We start from the raw sequence: 24717 nt of genomic DNA, 5'->3' as shown, positions 1-24717 counted from the left end.
AAATATGAATCTTGGGATAAGGGTGAGAGTGAGATTTGAATGGGGTGGGGTTTGTTTTGAAGCAGAAGAAGAAAGGAAGTTTTCAGTGAGACTCCCTGAAGAGAGAAAGCCTGCTGAGCAGGGGCCCAGCCACTTCCAAAGAATGGGTGACCTATGATTCCCTGACCTCAACAGTGTCCAAGCACAGGCCTTCAGCAGTGGAAGCTCGTTGCCTTGTACCCTCTGAGAGTTTCTCTCAGGTCCTTGAGGTTACTTTAATTTTAGGCACACTTTGTGCTTTGAATTTCATTGCTTCCAACTTAATTATTGGCACAGACAAAGTCTTTCAATCTATAATTAAAGACAAAAAGGTTTTAATTAGTAGTGGCAGAAGAATAGGCATATAGCTTAATGTAAAAAATGGAGGGTCCACATACCTCATGTTTATGGTCAGCTGATTTTGCAAGGGGATGAAACAATTAATGGGGAAAGAATATTCTTTTCAACAAATGGTGCTGAGATAATTCACAGGCACAGGAATGAAATTGGACCCCTATGTCAAACCATTCACAAAAATTAACTCAAAATCAATCATAGACCTAAATATAAGAGCTAACAGTTTACAACTCTTAGAAGAATGCATAGTGGTAAATCTTTATGACCTTGAGTTAGGCAATGCTTTCTCACATATGATACCAAAGCAAAAATGTCAGGAAAAAAAAATAAATTGAACTCATTAAAATTAAAAACTTTTGTGCTTCAAAGGACAAATCAAGAGAGTGAAAAGATAACCCATAGAATGGGAGAAAATTTTTGCAAATCAAATATCCAATAAGAAACTTGTATTCAAAATAGCCGGGCATGGTGGTTCATACCTATAATCCCAGCACTTTGGGAGGCCAAGGTGACAGATCACGTGAGATCAGGAGTTCTAGACCAGCCTGGCCCACATGGCAAAACCCCATCGCTACTAAAACTACAAAAATTAGCTGGATGTGGTGGCATGTGCCTGTAGACCCAGCTACTCAGGAGGCTGAGGCAAGAGAATTGCTTGAACCCAGGAGGCAGAGGTTGCAGTGAGCCGAGATTGTGCCACTGCACTCCAGCCTGGGCGACAGAGAGAGACTCCATCTCAAAACAAACAAACAAACAAAAACAAAAACAAAACCCAAAATATATGAAGAACTCTTACAACTCAACAATAAAAAGACCTGTAACTCAATTTGAAAATAGGCAAAGGATTCACAGACATTTCTCTAAACAAAATATACAAATGGCCAATAAGCATATGAAAAGATGCTGAAAATTATAAGGCATTAGGAAAATGAAAATAAAAATGAGGTACCCACCAGAATGGCCGTAATCAAATAGATGGACTATAACACGTGTCAGTGAGGATGAGAAGAAATTGGAGCCCTCAGATGTTGCCGGTGGGAATATAAAATGGAGCAGCTGCTTTGGAAAAGGTTAAACATAGAGTTACTATATAACCTGGCAATTCCATGGCTAGCAGTTCTACCCCAGAGAAATAAAAACACATGTCCACACAAAAATTTGTACACGAATGTTCAAAGCAGCATTATTCATAATAGCCAAAAATTAGAAACAACTCAAATGGTCATCAGGTGATGAATGAATAAACAAAATATGGGATACCCATACAATGGAATATTATGTATTGACACATGCTACAATGTGGATGGGTCTTAAAAACGTTATATGAAGTGAAAGAAGCCAGTCACAAAAGGCCATATATTTATGATTCCATTTATATGAAATCTTCAAGACAGGCAATCTATAGAGAAAGTAGATTACTGGTTGCCTAGGGCTGAGCGAGGAGTAATGGGGTCTTGAAGATGTGGTAGCTAAAGGGTATGGGGTTTCTTTCTGCGGGGGACAAAAAAGTTCTAAAATTAGATTGTGATGGTAGATGTATAACCCTGTGAACTTACTAAAAACCATTGAGTTGTATACTTTATTTATTTATTTTTGGAGACAGAATCTTGCTCTATCCGCTAGGCTGGAGTGCAATGGCATGATCTCAGCTCACTACAATCTCTGCCTCCCGGGTTCAAGCGATTCTCATGCCTCAGCCTTCTGAGTAGCTGAGATTACAGGCACGTGCCATCATACCTGGCTAATTTTTGTATTTTTAGTAGAGCTAGGGTTTCACTATGTTGGCCAGGCTGGTCTTGAACTCCTGACCTCAAGTGATCCTTCTGCCTGGGCCTCCCAAAGTGCTGGGATTACATGTGTGAGCCACAGCACCCAGCATGACTTGTATACTTTAAATGGGTAAATTGTGTAGTATATTAATTACATCCCAATAAGACTGATAAAAAAGATATATAATTAGAAATGCTCATTTTAGTATCACTTTAGTATCATTTTCCTCCACGATTTGCTTTTCAGCTTCTTTGTGCTACACGTGTAGATGCCAAGCTAGAGAAAACAAAATGCTGCCTTTAAGCACCTTGACTCACAGTTAAGTGAAGAAGCCATTCACAGAAATAGATCAACTGAAACTCAAACAAAGCACTGCAGGAGCCCAGAAAGCAGAACAAGTTACTATGCCCAAGGTGTTAGAGAGGACTCTTGAGAGGAGGTGTGTTTAAACTAAAATATGATGGACAAGTAGAAGTTTGCTACACAATGAAAGAGAAATCCAGCCTGGTTAACATGGCAAAACCCCATCTCTACAAAAAGTACAAAATTTACCCAGGCATGGTGGTGCACACCTGTAGTCCCAGCTACTTGGGAGGCTGAGGTGGGAGGATTACTTGAGCTTGGGAGGTTGAGGCTGCAGTGAGTCAAGATCATACCACTGCACTCCAGCCTGGGTGACAGAGTGAGACCCTATCTCAAAAAAAAAGAAAGAAAAGAAAAGAAAAAGGAAAAGGAAGAAAAAGAAAAAAAGAAAGAAAAAAGAAAGAAAGAGAGAGAGAAAGGAAGGAAGGAAGGAGGGAGGGAGGGAAGGAAGGAAGGAAGGAAGGAAGGAAGGAAGGAAGGAAGGAAGGAAAGAAGGAGAAAAGGGAAAGGAAAGAGAAAGAAAGAAAAGAAAGAGGAAAAGAAGAAGGAAAGAAGGCAGGGGGAGTTCCAGGTTCGGGGAACAGTGCATGTGAAGGCACAAAACCACAGGAAAGCCTGGAGCGTTCAGACAATAGTAAATTAATTTGGCAAAAGGGTGGGTTGGCTGGGGGAGTGGTGAGGATTTGGGCAAAATGATAGGCAAACCTACCCTGAAGGATCTTGCGTGTCCTGTTGAGAAATCCCAGCTCTTCCCTTAGAGGCAAAGGGGAGCCGGTGAAAGACAATCAGCTTCTCAAAAGGAAGGTAACTCTGCAAACAGTGCAGGACAGAGCTGAGCTAGGAGAAAGCATGCTGCTTTACGCCATTTTTTTTTTTTTTTTTTTTTTTTGAGGCAGAGTCTCGCTATTTCGCCCAGGCTAGAGTGCAGTGGTACAATCTTGGCTCACTGCAACCTTCGCCTCCTGGGTTCAAGCGATTCTCCTGTCTCAGCCTCCTTGAGTAGCTGAGATTACAGGTGTGAGCCACCACACTCAGCTAATTTTTGTATCTTTAGTAGAGATAGGGTTTTGCCATGTTGGCCGGGCTGGCCTCAAGTGATCCGCCTGCCTAGGCCTTCCAAAGTGCTGGGATAACAGGCGTGAGCCATGCGTCTGGCCTGCTACTTTTTCTACTGTCTTTTTCTTTCTGCAAATCCCTCACTCATGCAGCACTGGCCTTTATTACCTTTAATTGTGCACATTCTGGAAGCAGATGTTACCCATGCAGGTATTTTGTCTAATTCAGCCACTCATGTGGGAATAAACCACACAAGATGACATGTGCCAGCACAGGTACATATGCTTCCTAAAGATCAACATGACCAAACTGCTTATTAAAAAAAATCACTTACAGATTAATTAATTAAGGTATTAACGTAGTATCTTTGGGGGATGAAGTGAAAAAAGTGGCCCTTGGTGGTCTAGCTTAGGCTTGAACATAGATTTGCTGTGTGACCTTGGCAAAGTCATTGCATCTTTCTAGCTTCAATTTCATCATCTATAAGATTAAAAGGATGGAAATGAAATCAGCGATTCTGGAATTTACCTAATGACAAGCATCTCCTGGAGTTCTTGCCCTTACTCCAGACCCACTGGATCAGTATTTCCGGGGGAGGGCTGTTGTGAATTTTATGTTTAACAAGTGCTTTCTAAGGTTTCTCCCAGGTGCTGTAATCCCAACATTTTGGGAGGCTGAGGTGGGAGGACTGCTTGAGGCCACAAGTTCAAGACCAGCCTGGGGAACATAGTGAGACCCTGTCTCTATAAAAATAAAATAAAATTAGCCGAGTGTGGTGGTGCACACCTGTAGTTCCAACTACGCAAGAATCTGAAGCAGGAGGATCATTTGAGCCCAGGAATGCAAGGCTGCCGTGATCTATGATCAGGCCACCGCATTCCAGCCTGGGCAACAGAGTGAGACCCTGTCTCTAAAAATAAAAAAAAATAAAACAAAAAAAAAAGAAGAGTTCCTCCCAGCTCTGATTCCATCTTTCAGTGATGCTGGCTTACAGCAGGGCAGAAGCCTGACTGAACTGAAGATTCCCTACATGCCGCAGCTGGAGTGCCACTGCCGGGATGTTTGTTGGAGGTGGCGGGTGAAAGTGTGTATAAGGATGGCCATTTATATACTGAAAGTGTGTGACCGTGTCATGGCCCCAAGAAGAAGTGACAAAGCAATGGCTCCTCCACTTCTACCTTGCCTCCCTCTGCTAACCCCAGACATCCCCCTTTGGGGAAATGGGCACTGGAGCATAGAAGGAAAGACTTCCGAAGTAATGAGGAATGTTTTCTAAATGATGGTGTTGTGCTTTGAAGAAACAGTGATGTCATTCAGTATTCTTCTTCCAAAGAGAGAGGCTGTTCTTTTGGTATTTCAGTTCATTTAGAATGGTGTCACTCATTAGGGTCTCCCAAAGGCTCCATTCAAAATAGCGTCTTTAAGTACCCACTTGAGTGTCATGAAGCCATTAAAATAGGCATCATTTCCACTCCATCTAAGCTTTCCATCAGGGTGGACAAACATGTTGAAGGGCAGACAAACAGAGATACACAACATTGAGAGAAACATAAACAAATGGAGACCCTACCCAGCAAATAAACACAATGTTAAATATTGACATTCTGAACAGGGATTATTACTTGTTCTTAAGTTCTGGGTTAAGATGGTTGGAGCCAGGCCAGGGTACATGATTCACTACCCTGTGCAAACAGAGATTGGATTATTCCTCCCTCTCCTTTCATCCTGTCTCCAAATTTGGGGTTTTAAAACTGCATTCAGTAAACATTTATTAAATTTCTTCTATTTTCTAAGAGTTACATACCAAGGATACAAAAAGTAAGACATGTTTCTGCCTTCTGGGGGCTTGGCAATGACAAAAATTAGGAAAATGCAAGAAGAACCTTTCATTAAGAAAGTATTAGGGACCTTTCCTATGAATGTAAGAGACCCAAATCCAAATAAACATGTAAATGTGTAGATTGCCATCTAAATCAACTTGGCCTCCAAGTTTTACCCAGGATTAGTTAAAAGCCCAAGTTAGTTTATTCCATGGGAATTGCCTTAATCGTCTTATTTTAAATTAATTGAATTCTTTTTTGTGGGTCAGATGAGTTCATCTCATTTTGACTGGAAGCTGTTTTCTCCTCTCTCTATTTGTAGGAAGCAGCAAGCCTAAGTAGATCAGCACTGTGGCTTATATCCATGTGGATGTGGATGGCTAATATCACCCTTTCAGGCATTTTTACATATGAAAGATTCTGGATACAGTTCTGTCAGGAGAGTCCCTGAGTCCATGTTCAAATTTTCTGACTTAAGAGATCATCTCTTAGCAACAGCTCAGTCGCTAGTGTATTGGTTCCTCTGAAGATCTGTTATGAAAATAGTTAATGAGCCAGGGCAGATAAAGTAGACCTGGAATCCTCAAAACATTTCCCAAGGACATAACGACTTCCACAAACCAACATTTTCTTACCACTTTTTATACCAATGTGCTCACAGCAAGAAGCTGCCTACTGAAGATTGGGTATATTTGGTTAAGGGTATAATATAAATCTCTTCCATATGTTGGCTGAACATTTATAGGGCTATCACTTGGTTTTCTGACACGTAATTTGGTTTCATTTGCTGTCTTAATTCTAGATTTGCTTCATACTAAGTAATAAGTTGGATCTTATGCCAGCCTTGTCCAAGGGTCTTCCGTAACCCCTCCAAGATGGGTAAGATATTCTTCTCTGAGCTCCCAAAATACCCTTTGCATTTCACTACCACTGCTTTCCCCTCATTTTTTAAATTTTTGTTTTGAGACAGGTCTCATTCTCTTGCCCAGGCTGGAATGCAGTAGCGTGATTATAGTTCACTGCAGCCTCAACTTCTTGGGCTCAAGTGATCCTCCCACTTCAGCCTCCTGAGTAGCTGGGACTACAGGCATGTGCCACCATGCCCTGCTAATTTTTGTATTTTTAGTAGAGGCAGAGTGTCACCATGTTGCTCAGGCTGCTTTCTTTATTTTCTAATGTTGAAATTTGGCAGACTTTTTCCCTTTGCTACAGGATGAAGAATACTTGTATTAAAAGAATAATTTACACACAGAGAGAGAGAGAGAGAGATTATGACATCTAGCTGGTTACAGTTGAAACAATGATTCTGACACTGAAAAGGAATTCAGTATGCAACTAGCAGACATTTGACCCTGAACAAACAGTGTGTATGTTACCATCAAGTCAAAACTGGAGAAGGAAGAATGAGGCTTATTTCTTGAAAGGAGGTGGTTCTAGTGAGTAAAAATAATTCCTCAGGGAGTCCCATGAAAATGGCGGGGGTTTCATCCAAAAAGTCAATTATCAGGACAAGTTAAAGCAGAGTAGAAGAATTATCAGACCCTCTAACAGGCCTGCCTGTGCACGGTTAAGGTATAATTTAACATGGAGCAATGTATATTTTCTTGTTGTAGAGTATGTAGTTGTTTTTGCTTGCTGATTGTCTGCATTTCTGTTTTAGATTAAAACATTGAGAGCTTCCCTTGGCTGCTTCTGAGCCAGAAGACTGCTGAGCGGGATTGCAGAAGGAGGTGAGATTCTACCCAGGGTGACTGTCTGTCCTCCAATCCATTATTCTCAGACTCTGCTGACCTCAGATCTCGAGTCATCCTTGCCACTTTTGCTAATAAATACTAATAAAAAACACGCAGACCCTGTGCATGTTTCCAGGCACCGGGTGACCCAGCCTGTCCCCTGTTCCACTTATTGAATGCTGCTCAGAAACCACACTGGATTTGCTGCAGAGGGCCTCAGCTATGACGCAGAGAAAATGGTCTTATTTCCTTACATGATTAATGCCAAGGCATGGCTTGGTAAAAAGAGGATTATGCCAGACCAATGTTATTTCCTTTTGTGCTAAAGGGGCAGGGTATATGGTGGTGGGTAGTGGAGGGTGGAGGGTGGGGTGAGTGAATCAGCCCATGTGAATATAAATAAAGCAGTTGATTCTGTGTCACACGATAGTCTAAGCAAGGAGCTGAGATACTGGTAATACTATTAGCCTATTGAAAACTCCTCAGTAGTAATTATCAGTGGTTCCTTATCAACCCAAGGACACCCTTAAGGATTGTTCTTTATCACCAACTTAGATGAAAATATTAAAAGTGGTAACTAAATTTGGAGAGGGCACTCATTTGCAGGGAGTGGATGATATCAATTTGATTGTTTATTTCAATATGACTTTGAAACATCAGAAAATGTATCCATTAATAGCAAAATTTGCTTTTAATCTCAACAGAGACAAATGCACATTAAAAGCTTTAGAAATTAGAAATATAGACTCAAGATGGCATTAGGCTGAAGAGCCATAAATGCAGAAGAAAGTGCTTCCAGTCAGAGTGGACCACAAACAGAATGAGTTAGCAATGTAGTAATATAATTAAAACAATTCCTTGTGACTCAAGGATAAATTAAAGAAAGTATGCCATGCAAAGACAAGAAATCATCTCTTCGTGGTGTTTAGGATTATGAGCAGTTGGAGTTTATTTTTTATGATTTCATTCTTAAAGCCAGTATTCTAGAGAAATACAGTAACGGTGATGATAGGGATGACAAATAGAAGAAAGACAAAAGTATAATAACTCTTCACATTTGAGATGTTGCTGAGGCCCTGCTTTCAGTGTCTGTTACCTGAGATGGCATCATTGGATCTTAAATGTTATTTTGGGGGCTTTTGGACAGGATCAAATTTTACAACTTCGGAACTCAGTTTTACTGAATAATGAAAAAATAGGTAAGCTGATCAGCTAAAATTAGCCACTAATTATTTGCAAAGCACTCTTCTATCAGGTTCTCCTCATGCTTGTCCTACTTTTCTTTGTCCTTAGCTGAAGACAAAAAAAAAATGTAGAGACCATTTATCTTTTTAAACAACTGCAGAGTCACAGCAGCACTTTCTGGCCTGAAATTCAGGCTTCCTTTGGTATTGATTCTAAACAATTACTGCTCTTGACTAAAATGCTAAGACGTAAATAAAGAAGGTAGTAAACCTGAGGTTCTCCACTAACATATCTGGCAATTAGATACTCCCAGGATTGCTGGGCTTAGGAGCAAACTTGGGGGAACTGAGCTGGACTGGGTGAGAGGTGCCTTTTCTGGCTTCTCTGGTGCCCTGTGCTTCCCTCCCCTGTGCCATTCAGGATACTTTCATATTGTACTTTTCTGCTTACAAGATTATGTTCCAGATCAGTGCTTCTTAAACATCACTGTGCATTCAGGTCATCTGGGCCCCTCGTTAAAATGCAGTTCCTGAGTCAGTAGGTTCGAGGTGTGGCCTGATAGTCTAAGTTTCTGGTGTGCACCTGGGAGATGTCAAGGCTGTGAGTCTGGTGGCCTGCACTTGATTGAGCAATAAGGCCAAATCCTTGAAAGCTGGAGGGAAAGTCCCTCGCTCTTTTTCTTTCTTTTTTTTTTAAACTTACTATTGAAGTATAACATATATGCAGAAATGTGCACAAATTATCAAAGTTCAATGTATTTTCAAAAAGTAAACACATCTGTGTAACCAGCCCTTGTATCAAAAATTAGAATATTGGCCAGGCACAGTGGCTCATGCCAGTAGTCCCAGCACTTTGGGAGGCCGAGGCGAGCAGATACTTGAGGCCAGGAGTTTGAGACTAGCCTGGCCCACATGGCTCTAAAACTACAAAAATTAGCTGGGCATGGTGGCGCGCACCTGTAATTCCAGCTACCTGGAGACTGAGGCATGAGAATCGCTTGAACCCAGGAGGCGGAGGTTGCAGTGAGCCAAGATCACACCACTGCACTCCAGCCTGAGTGGAAGAGTGAGACTCTGTCTCAAAAAAAAAAAAAAAAAAAAAAATTAGAATATTACCAGCACCCCCAGCCCTCCTTGTGCCTCATCCAGTCACGACTTTTCCCCAAATGTAAATGGAATCTGACCTCCTTCACTTTTGCTGTTACCAGCAATGCTCCAATGAACACACTTGTGCATGTCCCTTCATTCACGTGTGCATGCATTTCTCAGGTAGATACCTAGACCCATTCTGATTTTAATGGTAAGACGATACTCCACAGAAACGTTAGTGTCTTGTATTTATATTAGGACAATACAACTTGGTGTTTGGATGGCTTTTGTCTATGGTGTCAAAGACTGATGAATGATTGGTAAATGCTAGTAATAGCCTCCTTAAATTATTTTGCATTTTGTTTTTGTTTTTGAGACAGGGTCTTGCTCTGTTGTCCAGGCTGGAATGCAGTGATGGGATCAAAGCTCACTGTAACCTCAAACTGGGCTCAAGCAATCCTCCCACCTCAGCCTCCCAAGCAGCTAGGACCACAGGCTGAAGCCACTACACCTCGCTACATTGTTTGCTTAAGTAGCTAAAACAGAATAACTGTGCTCAGTGCCCCTCTGATGCCTGAAATATATTTGTTCTTTACAGAAAGTCTGAATTTAGAACCTATGACCCTAGGTTTTCTTTTTTTTTTTTTTGAGACGGAATCTCACTCTGTCACCCAGGCTAGAGTGTAGTGGTGCAATCTTGTCTCACTGCAACCTCCACCTCCTGGGTTCAAGCCATTCTCCCTGCCTCAGTCTCCCAAGTAGCTGGGATAATAGGCATGTGCCACCACGCCCAGCTAATATTTGTATTTTTTTAGTAGAGACAGGGTTTTGCCATGTTGGCCAGGCTGGTCTTGAACTCCTAACTTCAGGTGATCCGCCTGCCTTGGCATCCTAAAGTTCTGGGATTACAGGCGTGAGCCACTGCGCCCAGCCTTGACCCTAGGATTTGTTGAAAAGAAATAGGCCTGGAGTTTTGAAGGAATACCCAGTATACTAGCTTTTAACTTCATGAGTATTTTCTAAAAATAAAATGGACAAACATCTGTCTACATTCTGTGGGAAAATGCCCCTAGTATTAATTAGGTGTCATAATTTGGCAAGGATTGGGAATTGTGAATCAGAATAGAGTCTAAATAATTTTGATGACAGAAATCTGGCCCTTTTTCAGTTGGGTAGCTGGTCAGCTATTAGAATGGAGTTGTGATGTAGGTCTTTACAATCCACAAAAGATGTATCCACAGCTGTAGGACTGCACGGCCAAAGGAAGCAACTTGTCTAGTTAAAACATGATTTATGCTTTGAAAAACCAATTTACAAAAGATTCATAATGGATTCACTGTCCCAGAATCTAATTTCATCATGGATCTATAACTGTAGATATCACAATCTCCATTGAAATCTGCTGTCATCTAACTCTTTGAGGTAATAATTATAAAAGGATATGAATGTAATAAGTGACTACAGTTGATTTTTGTATGTGCTGTTATTTATTACTTTGCCAGCTGCTTTTGAGGGATTTGGTTTTTTGTATGATTGCTTGTGTGTTTTTTATCAGCCTCTAATTGTTGTGATTGAAGAGATGGATGATGCTGTCCTTTTTAATTCAGGAAAAGTCCCTGGAGATATGACCCAATCTAAAGTTTCTAAATATACCTTGGCAGAACCATTGCAAATTTTGATGTCCAAGTGTTCCTAAATGAATACATTAGCTGGTAGATAATATATTACATACTATGTAGAAGACAAGCAGTTGGTTCCAGAAATCAGAGTGATGGGCATGCAAATTATTAAATGATATATGCGAATGTTAAGACATACTAATTTAGTGTCTTCATGAAACTGGATTAGAATTATGAAAAGTTTTTTTGGTGTGCATGAAATCGCTCAAAGTGCTTATGTTACCAAACGCAACCAGGGTTCATTTATTCATTCTGAAAGGTTCCCAGCGTATTATAGGTCAGGTGCCATGGTAGGCATTTAGGTCATGGGTAGGAGTGTGAGTAGTTCCTGTCCTGGTATGATCTGCCCCATACCTGGGGAGACAGACACATCAACAAACATTTGCATTAGGGGGATGAACTTTTAAGACATTGTATCCTATTTGTATCAACAACAATTAACCCAGAACCTAGCACAGTAAATATGCTTTCAAATAAAGAAAGTATATCCTCTAATACGGGAATCCGAGCAGGTGACCCAAAAGGATTGTTCATCAACTCAGCCTGGAATGGATAGAGTGAGAAGACCAGAATCTGGAAAATCTCCACCGAGGAAAATATATATTGCTGGTTGTCATAGGCTAAGTAATTCCCCGTCCATCCCCACTCCCCTGACAATGATGCCTATGCCCTAATCTCCAGAATATATGAATATATGTATATATTCATACACGAATATATGTATATATTCATACACGAATATATGTATATATCATACACGAATATATGTATATATTCATACACGAATATATGTATATATCATACACGAATATATGTATATATCATACACGAATATATATCATACACAAATATATATATCATACACGAATATATGTATGTATCATACACGAATATATGTATGTATCATACACGAATATATGTATGTATCATACACGAATATATGTATATATTCATACACGAATATATGTATATATTCATACACGAATACATGTAAGTGGCAAAAGAGACTTTGCAGATGTGATGAAGTTAGGTGTCCTGAGATGGGGGATTATCCAGGTGGGCCCAGTGTAATCACAAAGGCCCATATAAGAGGGAGGCAGGCAAGGCAGAGTCAGAAGGAGGCAATGGGAGACAGAAGTGAGGCTGGAGTGATGCCATTGTGAGGAAGGGGCCACAAGCCAAGGAATGCAGGCAGTCTCTAGGCTGGAAAAAGCTTAAGGGTTAGGTCCTGCCCTTGAGCCTCCAGAAAGGAACCAGCCTGGCTGATTTCTCGACTATAGACTAGTGAGGCTGATTTTGGACTTCTGACCTCTATCATTGTAAGATAATAAATTTGTATTGTTTTATGCCGCTAAGTTTGTGGTGATTTGTTAGAGCTGCAATAGAAAACTAACATACTGGTTCATTGTCAGTCTCTGCAGCGTGTAATTACTGGTGATTCTTCTTCCTTTCTTTCCCTTTTTTCCCTTCCTTCCCTTTCTTCCTTTCCATCCCTTTCCTCTCTTCCCTCCCTTCTTTCCTTCCTTCCCTTTCTTCCTTCCTCCTTCCTTTCCTTCCTTCCTTTCTATTTTTTTTCTAGAGCACTTGCTAAAATCACACCTGATGATTTCAATATACACATAGAGGACCCACCCAGCTTTCAGGCCTCTCAGTTCCTCGATTTTCTTTCTTCAGAGATCTCTACTTCAGTCACTCATTACTTTGGTCATAACCTAGACTTAATATTACCAATGATAGCAAACCCTCCATAAACTCACTCTCAGGGATTCCACTCTGACTACCACTTTCTATTTTTCCAGCTCTCCGTCTCTCTGGTACCCTAATTCTAGTAACCCTTCAATCCCACTGGACCCTCCAATCCACTGATTCTCCCACCTGTTCACTGTCTCTCACACTCTGATGTCCTCATTTCCCTCGTAACTGGATTTAGGTCTCCTGGGCAGTCATTGTGAATGTTCCCTTGCCTACACGCTGGGCTCCCTGGCTCCTCTCTCACTTTGACATATTTCCTTGTCAAAATTTCCACCCCTGCCTATATCCAATTGTTGAACTACTCCCTGCCTGCATTTGCACAGCTGAATATGGCTGAAGAAAAACACACAACCATGCTGTTCGTCACAATTTAAATTCACAACCACTAATCTCAAGTACCCCGAGTACTACCTGGCCATACTACTATACTTTGAGTCCACTCTTCCACCTTCCTAGCTGACCACTTCATACCTTCCCCTTTCTCCCAAACTAGCGGCACATCCTCCCTCTTCTTCACTCGCACCTTGCTTCTAATTCCACCAAGGAAACAGGAACAATCCTAAGAACTCCCACGTGATTGCTCCTCCCGCCGCTTCTGCCACCTGCCTGCATCTCTGACCACATAGGATATTTCATTCCCCTCCCGTGGTCTATCTGTGCTCCTGTCACAGGCCAACATCTCCACTTATTCTCTTTTTCCATTCTTTCTCCCCTATTCAAGGGCTTTGCTCCTAGTATCATTCCCCTCATCCCCAGTGTCATTATTTTCCTTCTCACTTTTTTTGGATCATCCCCAGGTTATAGCAAAGCTCCTTGAAAGTGTTGTCTGTCTTATGTCTCATTCTCTCTTTTTTTTTTTTTTTTTTTTTTTTTGAGACGGAGTCTCGCTCTGTCGCCCAGGCTGGAGTGCAGTGGCGCAATCTCGGCTCACTGCAAGCTCCGCCTCCCGGGTTCACGCCATTCTCCTGCCTCAGCCTCTCCGAGTAGCTGGGACTACAGGCGCCCGCCAGCACACTCGGCTAATTTTTTGTATTTTTAGTAGAGACGGGGTTTCATCGTGGTCTCGATCTCCTGACCTTGTGATCCGCCCGCCTCGGCCTCCCAAAGTGCTGGGATTACAAGCGTGAGCCACCGCGCCCGGCCTGTCTCATTCTGTCTTGAACTTACTCTAATCAAGCTTTCTTTCCCACCATCTTACTGAAATAGTTATTATTGAGAAATCCATAATACCAGGTTGCTAAACCCAATGCTCAGGCCTCTTCTACCTGATTAGCGAGGGTAATCATGCCTTCTTTCTTGAAACACTTTTTTCACTTTGGTGTCTGGGACACTTTCTTTTCTTTCCTTTTTTTTTTTTTTTTTTTTTTTTTCTGAGTCAGGGTCTCACTCTGTTGCCCAGGCTGCAGTGCAGTAGCACAATCACAGTTCACTGCAGCCTGGACCTCCAGGGCTCAGGTGATTTTCCTACCTCAGCCTGCTGAGTGGCTGGGACTACAGGAGCATGCCACCATGCCTGGCTAATTTTTTGTATATTTTGTAGAGACGGGGTTTCACCTTGTTGCCCAGGCTGGACTAGAACTCCTGGGCTCAAGTGATCCTCCCTCTTCAGCCTCCCAAAGTGCTGGGAATACAGGTGTGAGCCTCCACATCCAGCCTCTGTGACACTTTCTTGGTTCTCCTTCTGTCCAGTTGATGACTCATTCTTTTTTTTTTTTTTTTCTTTTTTTTGATATGGAGTTTTTCACTCTTGTTGCCCAGGCTGGAGTGCACTGGCAATCTCGGTTCACTGCAACCTCCACCTCTCAGGTTCAAGTGATTCCTCTGCCTCAGCCTCCCAGGTAGCTGGGATTACAGACATGAACCATAATGCCTGGCTAATTTTTTGTATTTAGTAGAGACAGGGTTTCACCATGTTGGTCAGGCTGGCCTCGAACTCCTGACCTCAGGTGATCCACCCACCTCAGCCTCCCAAACTGCTGGGATTAAGGCGTGAGCCACCACGCCCGGCCTCATTCTTTTTCCATTTATCTTCCCAATCTTTAAATACTTAGAGATCCCAGGGGTCAGTTTTTGGCCCACTCTAGCTATACCCACTCCCCAGGAAATCTCATTGAGACCCCCCCACTTTAAGTATACTGGCTATGTCCATGTGCTGATGGCTTCCAAATTTATATCTCTAGCCAGGCCACATCTCTGTTTTGAACTCTAGACTTTAACATTTTGTTTCTGCTCCAATATCTCCACTTGGATTTCTAACAGGCATGTCAAAATTAACAAGTCTGAAGCTGAACTCCTAATTTCTGTCACCCAGGCTGGAGTGCCGTGGTGCAATCCATAGCTCACTGTAACCTCAAACTCCTGGGCTCAAGCAATCCTTCTGCCTCAGCCTCCCAAAGCACAGGGATTACAGGCATGAGCTACCATGCCTGGCCTCAAGCCTCTATCTTGACTCTTACTTACACACCACATCTAATTCATCGGATCATCCTATCAGCTGTACCTTCACAATATGCTCAGGATTCAACCACTTGCCATCTCTATCGCTACAGCTAATCATCATGTCTCTCTTGGATTATTTTTTTTGGCCTCATGATTGGCCTTGTTTCTATACCACCTCCCTTCCCAACAAGAAGAGGTAATTTTCAGCATAGAAGCCATTTGCTTAATATTTATTAAATGGGCGGGGCACGGTGGCTCACGCCAGTAATCCCAGCACTTTGGGAGGCCAACGCGGGTGGATCACAAGGTCAGGAGATCGAGACCATCCTGGCTAACACAGCGAAACCCCGTCTCTACTAAAAATACAAAAAATTAGCTGGGCGCAGTGGCGGGTGCTTGTAGTCCCAGCTACTTGGGAGGCTGAGGCAGAATGGTGTGAACCCAGGAGGTGGAGCTTGCAGTGAGCCGAGATCACACCACTGCACTCCAGCCTGGGCAAAAGAGCAAGACTCTGTCTCAAAAAAAAAAAAAAAAAGAAAAAAGAAAAAATATTTATTAAATGAATATTTGCCGTGTCTGAAATGTGAAATCTAGTCAGGTGTCTGCTCCATCTCCCTAGAGTAAATGCTGAAACTTGCCCAATGGCCCAAAGCCTGAAAATGGTCTGGCTTTGGGTTCACTTCCTAGCTAACCCCTCTTGTTCACTATTCTGCAGCCATAATGGCCTCTTTGCTCTCCCTCAAATGTACCTCCACCTTAGGCACTCTGTATTTGAGGCTCACTCTGCCTAGAATACGCATCCCCCAAATCTTATGGCTCTCACTTTCTCATTTCTTCCAGGTGTCTGCTCAAGCTTCGCCCGATCAGTAAGACCTTCATGAAACAGCACTGCCAGCCCCCAGCCCTGACACTCCCTATCCTCTTGTCCTCACTTTATTTTTCTTCATGGCACAGATTTATGCTCTAACAATATTATTGTATATTTTCTTGTATAAATACTTGTGTATAAATGACTCCCTCCACTAGAATGCAGACTCCACAAGATGAGGAATTTGGAGTTATTTTGTTCAGTGCTGTAATCTCAGCATTCAGTAGTTTCTGGCACGTGGTAGATACTCAACAAGTATTTGAAGAACGAATAAGTTGCTAGATAGAATACAGGACACTCAGTTAAATTTGAATTTCAAATAAACAGCAATTAATCATTTTGTATAAGTATGTCCCATGGAATATTTGGACATGTTATGCTAAAATTTTTGTTTATTTGAAATTCACATTTAACTGGGTATCCTATATTTTTATTTACTAAATCTGGTAACCTTATGAATGAATGAATATTTAATGAGGTTCCTGAAGAATGAATGGAACTCTGGACAAAAGTTTGGAAAGGACATTTTGGCAGAAAGGCTAAATTTGACAAGGTACACAGGTGTGAAAGCAATATTGTTCATTAAGAAAAGAGTGATTTAGAAAGGGTAGCCTACCCTCAACTCTTCCAGAATTACTTTGCTGGAGGGTACATTTAAAGAGGGTCTGTAGGCTGGGAGTAGTGGCTCATGCCTGTAATCCTATTCATCTGCAAATCCTATCAGCTGTACCTTCACAATATGTTCAGGGTCTGACCACTAGCCATCTCTCTTGCTACAACTGTGGTCCAAACTAATTATCATCTCTTTCCCAGATTACTTTATTGGCTTCAGGACTGGTCTTCTTGTTTCTCTACCACTTCCACTGGGAGGCAGAGGGAGGATGGCTTGAGCCCAGGAGTTTGAGAATAGCCCTGGCAACACAGTGAGAGCTCGTCTCCACAAAAGATTTTTAAAAAAATTAGCCGAGGATGGTGGCACATGCCTGTAGTCTCAGCTTCTTGAGAGGCTGAGGCAAGGAGGATCACTTGAGCCTAGGAAGTTGAGGCTACAAGGAGCCGTGATCCTGCCACTGCACTCCAGTCTGGGTGATAGAGCAAGCTTATGTCTCAAAAATAAATAAATTAAAATTTAAAAGGTCTGTGTCAAAAATTGGACAGATTTTAAGTCTTGTCTTTGTAGATGGGTGATATTAAAAGTTTATAGGACGTTTAAGATGGGATTTTGATTCTCTACCATGCCATTCATACAGAAAAGGACATTCAAAATATGAAAAGAACATTCTCAGCATGAGAGAAGATATGTTTTTCCTTTTGACTTGGGATCATATGAAGTCATTCACAATTAACATGTTATTAATACCGCTGATATTTTTAGGTCTAATTTTTCTGGGCTAAGTCTCCTTCCTTATAACAGAGAAACTTATATGCTTATTAGTTCTTTTCATCTTAGAAACAAGAATTTGCCTTATATGATGGATGCTATGGTGTGGGACCCAGAGGCCCCTTCAAGACTGAGGCCCTCATTCACCCAGCTGTTGGAAATTGTGGTGGCTGACTGCTCTCATTTGAATTATTTTCTGTGACTTCACGTTAACCAAAGATAGCCACTTTGCCCAAGTCACACTCTCTCCCTGGGGTGGCCCACGTCTTACACCCAGAGCTCTCTGTGGCACCATCTAAGGCCTTTGTGATTTCAATGCAGTTCATCTTTTCCCTCTGTTAAATCCTTCTTTTTTCATCTCCTATTGATGTCAGTCTGGTGACACCTCCCACTCCCCGCCATAAATTTACTGTATACTAACCCCCATCTCAAAGTCGGCTTCTTGGGGAATCTGACCTGCGATAATTGGTTCCAGGAATGGTCTGAGGAAGCCAAGTGTAAAATGGGTCACCAGCAATGAGGACATCATCACTGGGGGCAGGTGGAGCATGGACAGTGCTTAGCATGCTGTAGCCACGTGTTTGTTGAAACTTTCTTGGTAGTAGGCCGGGTGCAGTGGCTGCACCTGTAATCCCATCTACTCGGGAGGCTGAGGAAGGAGAATCACTTGAACCCGGGAGGCAGAGGTTGCAGTGGGCCGAGATCGCGCCACTGCACTCCAGTCTGGGTGACAGAGGGAGACTAAAACTTTCATGGTAGTAAACTGGGATGAGATGTTGGTGGAAGGCAGTGCAGGGGCCTCAGGCATTTGAGAAATTCAAGGGAAGTCATAACTATAAGAACTATGGAAATGGCTGGCTGTTACTGTTGACATTTTATGTACTGAAGAAGAACAACGAAAGGCTGAGAGTGATTAATCAACAATCAGAAAGGCCGAAGCTCTCCTTGGCTTCATAATAAAGAGACTCTTATTCTGCAGTTGGAACACAGGAAAAAAAAAAAAACCTGAGGATCAGGCCCAAGTCTTAAATATAAAAGAAGGGGAGCCCCAGAAGAGATTGAACTCAGGTTATCCACTTCTATTGCACTGGTTCCTCTCTGTCAGCTCATGCCTATGGACCATAGAGGGTTCCTATGGCAAGCTGACAGAAGAGGGAAAAGGCCATGCCAGGGCCACAGCTTGGTATGTGGACGCAACATGAAAATGGTCTTTGGCTGCACTACAGCTTCATTGTAGCCCTGCAGTGGGACAGCCCGGAAGACAATGGCAAAGGAAATCCTACCAACTGGTGCATTTCTGGGCAGTGCACCTAGTCAAATACTTTTTTTTTTTTTTTTTTTGTAGAGATGGGGTTTCACTATTTTGACCAGGCTGGTCTTGAACTCCTGGCCTCAAGCAATCCTCCTGTGTTGGCCCCCAAAAGTGCTGAGAATATAGATGTGAGCCACTGTGCCTGGCCTGGTCAGACACTTTTGGTGGTTAGCTTGGCTGGCTTGTTAACAGCAGGGCAGAAAGATTGGAAGATTGGTGGCAAAGATATTTAAAGAAGAGGTGTGTCGATGGACCTATGGCCATGGCCCAAAGTGTGAAGATTTTGAATCCCATTGTTAATGCCCATAAGTGAGCATCCACCATGGAAGAAGCACTGAAGAACTAAGTAGACAGGATGACTTAACTGGTCATCTACTAAAGGATGACTAGCCAGCCCCTGTCATGCTGTAGTGCTGGCACAATGGGCATATGAACTAAGCAGCCTTGATGGCAAGGATGGAGGCTGTACGTGGGCTCACAGCATGGACTCCCACTCAGCAAGGCTGATCCTGCTACTGCAACTGCCCTATGTCCAACCTGCCAGCAACACAAACTAACCCTGTGTACCAGCCAACCAATTAACCATTTGGTATTAATTACATTGGATCCTTTCTACACTGGAAGGGGCAGTAGTTAATCTTGATAAAAATGGATACATATGGATGTAGGTTTGCTTTTCCTACCCACAGTGTGTCAGCCAGCACCGCCTTCTGAATAATTACAGTTTTTATCCAGAAATATGGAATGCCGTGTGACATTCTATTAGTTCAAGGAGCCCACTTTACAGCAAAGGAGAGTAAAAGTAGACACATGGTAGTGAGACGAACTGGTTCTACAACCCAGACCCTGCCAGCGTGCTGAGGGGATAAAATGGTCTTTGTAAGGGAGCCACAGAAGCTTAGGCTTGGAGATGCTAACCTAAGAAGATGGGGCATCATTTTCCAGATTGCAGGACATGTCCTAAATCAGCTACCACTCTATGGTGTTGCGTCCCCATTGGGAAGAATACTTGGGTCTAGGAAACAGGGTGAAAATAGAAGTGGCTGTGCTTATCATCACTGTCAGTGACTATTAGGAATGTGTGATTTCTGTCCTTGCAGCTTTGTACTCCGTGGGTTTACAGGTTTTATATTCTAAAGGAAAACACACTAGGGGACACAGCAGTAGTCCCATTAATTTAATTTTTTTTTTTTTTTGAGACAAAGTCTCCCTCTTTTGCCCAGGCTGGAGTGCAGTGGTACAATCTGGGCTTACTGCAACCTCTGCCTCCCAAGTTCAAGCGATTCTCCTGCCTCAGCCTCCCAAGTACCTGGGATTACAGGTGCACACCACCATGCCCAGCTAATTTTTTGTGTTTTTAGTTAAGATGGGGTTTCACCAAGTTGGCCAGGCTGGTCTTGAGCTCCTAACCTCAAGTGATCTGCCTGCCTCGGCCTCCCAAAGTGCTGGGATAACAGGCGTGACCCACTCCGCCCGGCCAGTCCCATTAAATTTTATAGCTACTGCCTAATTACTTTAGGCTTCTTGTTATAAGAGACAAGGAAAAAGGAGTCACCATTCTGGGGATGTGTCATATTGGGGATTCAGCAGGGGTCATTGACTCTGATCACTAGGAGGAAGTAAAACTGCTGATATACAATAGCGCCAGGACAAGTATATATATTTGGCACCCAGGACATCTCCAGGAGAATCTCCTTGTACTCCCTTTACCAATTTTGATGGCAAATTGCCAAGTGCCATGGTTGCAGCCTGAGAAGGATGTGGCAACCAGGGTCTCAGACCTATCAAAGATGAGTGTCTAGGTCACCCCAGCAGCTAAGCCACTGAAACCAACAGAGATGATAGCCACGGGTGAAGGGACTCTAGAATGGGTAGAAAAGTGAGATAATCAGCTGGCCTCTCAGGATCCATTGCTGTAGTGACAGGGCTGTGGTTTTTCCTGCCAACCCTCTCCTTAAATTTCCCAAAAAAAGAACCAGTCAGAATCGTGGAGGAACTATTTGCAAAGATTAATTTACAAAAAAAATAATCCAAGCAGCCGAAAGGGTGGACTGTAGTTAATGCTGTGCACTGCCTAGAACTTCCCTGCAGGACTGAGATACCATTTCCCCAGCTGTTGGAAGTGTTGGCCAAAGGGCTTTCAGCTGAGTCACTCTGCAGGAAATGTTCTCAGTCCCTCGCCCAAGGACATTCCCTGCCTGGAGTCAGTCCCCAGCCACTGACTGATGGAGGCAGCATACAAAGGCCCATCCCCCTTTGCACCAAGGTGGGACAAGATGGGCTATCCAGAGCTCCCCTCTGACCGCAGCCTGGCTTTGTTCCAGCTGCTCCCCAGTTCAGCTCTTCCCTCTTTTCAATCCTATCTCCTTCCATGCCCATTAGTGCTGACTCATAAGACACACCCGAATAAACCTCCAGCAGGCAAATCTGTCTCAGAGTCTGTCTCAGGGGACCTGACCTAAGAAAATGTTATCAATTCACTGTAATTTATAAGTTAAATAAATATAAGACACAACATAAGGAAAGAGTCATCTGATAATTCACAAAGGAAATTGCAGAGGAACTGGATGAATAGTGCTATTAGATAATAAGAGTGTTGTTGGGTTAATCTTTACAGATAGAGGAAGATTCCCTGTTGAGATTGTGTCCAGAGGCGAATCAGAATGACGGACAAATGAAATAGAAGGCTTGGGCAAAGAGAATAATATCAGGCAATGTTCTGTGAGAGGCAACTTATCAGACACATCTTGCACGGCATCTTCCATCCGCTCAGCTCACCTTTTTACTCTAGCCATTGATGTGGCTGATGTCAGTGGGGGCAGGTGGGGCTAGCTTACAGCAGTATTCTAATCACTAAGAACTTCACCAGCAATGAAGTGCAGGTGAGGCCAGCAGCAGCTTACCTCAGCTGTATCACATTTTTCTCCATTGATCTCACTTCCTGCCCAATGGGCTGGCTATAGGAACTGTTCAGCCACTGTGACACAGTGGCTGTGCAAACCTGGAAGGGGGTTTCATTTCCTGGGGCAACACTTGACCAGTGGGAGATGGTCACAATTTACATGACCTCTCAGAGCGTTCCCAGAGGGATGGAGCCCCAGTTGCACGTGATAATGGCCAGGTTAATAGCACACCCTTGGATTGCTTTCTCTCCTGTTTTACTCTTTCTACTCCCTCATTCCTATTCTTCTGGATCACTTCCCAAAATAAATTACTTGCATACAAACCCTTATCATGGAATCTTTTTTTTTTTTTGAGATGGAGTCCTGCTCTGTTGCCCAGGCTGGACTGCAGTGGCACAATCTCAGCTCACTGCAACCTCTACCTCCTGGGTTCAAGTGATTCTTTTGCCTCAGCCTCCCGAGTAGCTGGGATTACAGGCACACACTACCATACCTGGCTGACTTTTGTGTATTTTTAATAGAGATGGGGTTTCGCCCTGTTGGCCAGGCTGGTCTCGAACACCTGACCTCAGGTGATCCCCCCCACCTCGGCCTCCCAAAGTGCTAGGATCACAGGTATGAGCCACCACGCCCAGCCATGGCATCTACTTTTTAAGGAAACTCAGACTAAGACAGTTGTACCGAAGTGACCCTAAAAAGGAAAGTTTCAGGGTCCTTTAACAGTCCTTATCACAGATAAGAACCCCTGACTGGTGTTAAGTGGTTAATTACTACCAGTTTACAGCAGCATCCTAATCCCTAAGAATTCACCCAGTGATGGACTAAGGTGAGACGCAGGTGAATGCTGAAGCGTTGTCTTATGTCATAGTAATAGCCCTTGAACAGTCTGGTAACAATGTGTATTATATGAATGTGGAGTTGGCTGGGTCTTGTTAACAGCATTAGAAACCTTGAAAAAGAAAATGATAGGCTCAGGTTAGTCAACTGTCAACTTAAGACATGCTGTCTTAAGACATGCCTTCATGGAGGCATTTTAAAGGGCTCTTGTCTTCTGTAACTGGGGCCCAGGACAGCAGTGCCACAATCGGTAATGAATGCACAACTTTGATGTGTCTCCCAGGGTTACACTCTGGGACATAGAAAGGGGGCACTGGAGTGGATAAACTAGAGAATCTTGAGGCCCCGGGCCCTCCTGAACTGTCGAGGTTAGCAGAAGTAGCTCACTATCTCACGCTGGCAGAGAGGAGCCTCTCCTCTCCAAAAGACCCTTCAAAAACCTCACCTGAGGCAGTTGCCTCACAAAATGGTGAGTGTCCTTTTTAGGACCCATGCCTGGCTCCCTTCATTGCCTCAAAGCTGGCTAATATGAACCGGCAGGAAACGAGAAGGTGTACAGACAGGTGGATCTTGAGGGAGGTGGGCTAGAGAGGGTGGAATCTAAAGCTGGGTAGGTAAGAGTTCACTGATGCAAGAGCATCCTCCTATGATAAGGAGTTTCACTTCCTAGCAAGGACATCTGAGCCAGTCCCAGGATGTGCTGGGATTGCTCCCTAAAAATTGAACATGATGGTGACCTGCAGTAAGGCCAGAGGTACTCCAACTGTCTTGCGGAGTTCTGAGGAAGAGGTTAGAAAGCTTGGGGAGATGGAAATATAGGAATGGATTTATTATGTGATAGAGAGAACCTGTTCCCTAAGCATGTGGTCTAAGGAATATCCCTCCCATGGAAGCAATAAGGATGAGCTGCTGAGAGGGGTGCAGATATCTTTGAGAAGCCCAGTTTTGGCTATCCTCCACAGGGCAGAAGTAACTGTAAGATTCTATTAGTATCAGTGATGGTGACAGAATTCCAGAATAGCAGGGTCCAGGTGGTAGCACTTAACAAAAGGCAAGGTGGATGTAACAGAAACAGGCAGCAAGGTTGAAATCTCAGCCAGGTGTCTCCTCTCAAAAGGTTTTGTGGCAATGGCTAATAAATAAACCACAGTGATCCTGGAGGGGCAAGGTAGGTAGGCACATGACTAAGAAGTTACTTCACTTATATAACAAGAAAAACTTGAGAGCTTGGTGAACCTACATCAATTGCAGAAGTGGAAAATCATGACCCCTCAGATCTGAGTCAGTTCTCACTCCCAGAGGCCATCAATTGAAGGAGAGTCTGGGTCCCTTTGAGAAAGGACTCTATAATGACACTACAGGAATAGACATTATTTCTCTTATTCCTTCCCTAAATGGACCTGTGGTCATGTACCAAAAAAAGGATACAGAGGAGAAAAGGGAATGCTCAGCCCTTTGAGAACTATTGGATAGAGGGCACTCAAAACACCATTATGATCCCCCAGTTATAGTGGAAGCTTATGGAAACAAGGCAATAAATGAAATCCTGGCCCAAGTCTGACAGTGGTCCGGTAAGTCTCCAGCCCCCTCCTGTGGTTATTACCCTGGTTCCCAACTGTGTAATTAGGATGCAAATTAACAGCAGGTAGAATCTTACATTAAATACCTGACCTATAGAGTAAGAGCTATTATAGAGGGAAGAGCCAAGTGAAGGTGCCTAAAACTGCTATCCTCCAGGCAATATAGCAAACCAAGGCAATCTGTATCCCAGAAGGAACTGCAGAGGCAGGCAAAGGGATGCAAGGGTAGTGGCCTCCACCAAATCTCTATTCAATTCACCAGCGTGCCTCTAGTGAGCACCAGGTGGATTAAAGTAGGTGGAGATGGGGGCACCCAGTTGCAGCTGTTTTTTCCAGATGCTGCATCTTTACTGGAATAGATTAACAGACCCTGGCACTTGGAATGCAACTGTTGATGGAGTGAATGTGTTCTTTCTCATCACCATCAGTAGAGAAAGTTTTAAAACCAACTTCTTTTTACAAGGCAGCCGGACATAGTCACTGCCTTGGCACTGTTTTGCTGTGTCAACTCTTGTTTCTGTTACTACATAGCCTACAGGGAACTTGACCATCTCAGTCATTGGTGGAAGCAGAACA

This window comes from Symphalangus syndactylus, chromosome 19, assembly GCF_028878055.3.
Source record: "Symphalangus syndactylus isolate Jambi chromosome 19, NHGRI_mSymSyn1-v2.1_pri, whole genome shotgun sequence".
Taxonomy (NCBI): domain Eukaryota; kingdom Metazoa; phylum Chordata; class Mammalia; order Primates; family Hylobatidae; genus Symphalangus; species Symphalangus syndactylus.
Note: the sequence above shows the minus strand (reverse complement) of the source record.